Raw genomic sequence first — 1,695 nt, forward strand, 5'->3', positions numbered from 1 at the left:
AGGCTTTCTACTCCCGTAAGGATTTACACCCTCGGAAACCCTGTACAGGGTCGCTATGGGTCGGAACCGACTCGACGGCACTTAACAACAACTTGCAAGTAATAGAGGAGAGAAAATAAGAACACAGGATTTTCTCCCATCCTCTTGCAGAATCTTTAGGGATTGTTTTATCACCTATTTCCATTTGCCTCTAATTTCTCTGATAAAGGTACCACGTAGGGATAAACATGGAGTCAAGGCTGAAAACACTGACTCACTCATTCAATGAACATCACCAGTGGAGAATCTATGAAGTACTGGACACCAGGAGAAGCAGAGAGATAAAGCAACATCATTGACCACAAAGAGCCCTCTGTGATAAGTGTTATAGAATGTGAAAGCTACAACAGTAGGGTCACAGAGGTAGAAAGAATGACTCTGCCTTGGAGAGTGAAGTCTTTGTTGACTAGGTAGCATTTAAGTAGAATTTTAAAGAAGGAGTAGAGTTTCCTAGGTAGAAAACATAGGAAAGAGTGTTTCATGTTTAGTGAACAGGAAGCAGATGGGGAAAGGCTGGAGAATTAGGCTTGATTATGTACCAGAGGCTAGATACTAAAAGTCACAATCTATCTCAAGCTTTAACTTGAAGGTAACAAGAAATAATAAAGACTCTAAGTAGGCTAATATCATGATGGATTTCGTGTTACAGGATGCAAGCTGGACTGCAAGGGAAGGCCTGGAAGTCAGGAGGTTAGTTATGAAACTATTGTCATACAACAGCTGAGAAATCATGAAGATCTATCCCCTGATGACGTTCTAATTTGTCTTTTCTCTTCACCACTGTCTAGTACCTCAGGTCTTCATTTATAAACACTGCCTAGTAAAGCTGCAGCAGAAACCTTAATCTCAAATTGTTCAAATAGTCAGTCATGTGTATCAACTTGGCTAAACGTTGTTTCTGTTGTTAGCTGCCATGGAGTTGGACCTGACCCATGGTGACCTCATGAAGAGCAAAGGAAATGCTGCCCCTCCCATACCATCCTCGTCATCAGTTGCAGATCAGAACATTAGGATCCATAGGGTTGACATTAGTTAATGTTCAGAAGCAGATTTCCAGAAATTTCTTTCCAGTTTGACTTAGACTGGAAGCCTTACTGAAACCTGCTCAACACCATAGAAACATTCAACCCTCCATTGACAGATGGGTGATGGCTGCACATTAGATGCAGACCAGAAATGGAACCTGGGTCTCACCTGTGGAAGGTAAAAATCATACTACTGAACCAACAATGACATTGGTTGTTGCTAGATGCCACTGAGTGCATTCTAACTCATAACACCGTATGTACAACAGAACGAGACACTACATAGTCCTATGCCATCTTCACATTCATTACTGTGTTTGAGCTCACTGTTGCAGCCACTGTGTCAGTCCATCTCATTGAGGGTCTTCCTCTTTATTGTTGGCCCTCTTCTTTATCAAGCACAATGTTCCTCTCCAGGGACTGGTCCTGCATGATGACATAGCCACAGTACATGAGATGACGTCTCACCATCCTCACCTTAAGGCGCATTCTGGCTGTACTTCTTCTCTGAAAGATGGAGTCATTCTTTTGTCAGTTCATGCTATATTTAATATTTGTTGTTGTTGTTAAGTACCGTGGAGTCAGTTCCGACTCATAGTGACCCTGAACAGAGTTTCCAAGGCTGTAAATC

Source organism: Chrysochloris asiatica, unplaced genomic scaffold (genome assembly GCF_000296735.1).
Source record: "Chrysochloris asiatica unplaced genomic scaffold, ChrAsi1.0 scaffold00008, whole genome shotgun sequence".
Classification (NCBI taxonomy): domain Eukaryota; kingdom Metazoa; phylum Chordata; class Mammalia; order Afrosoricida; family Chrysochloridae; genus Chrysochloris; species Chrysochloris asiatica.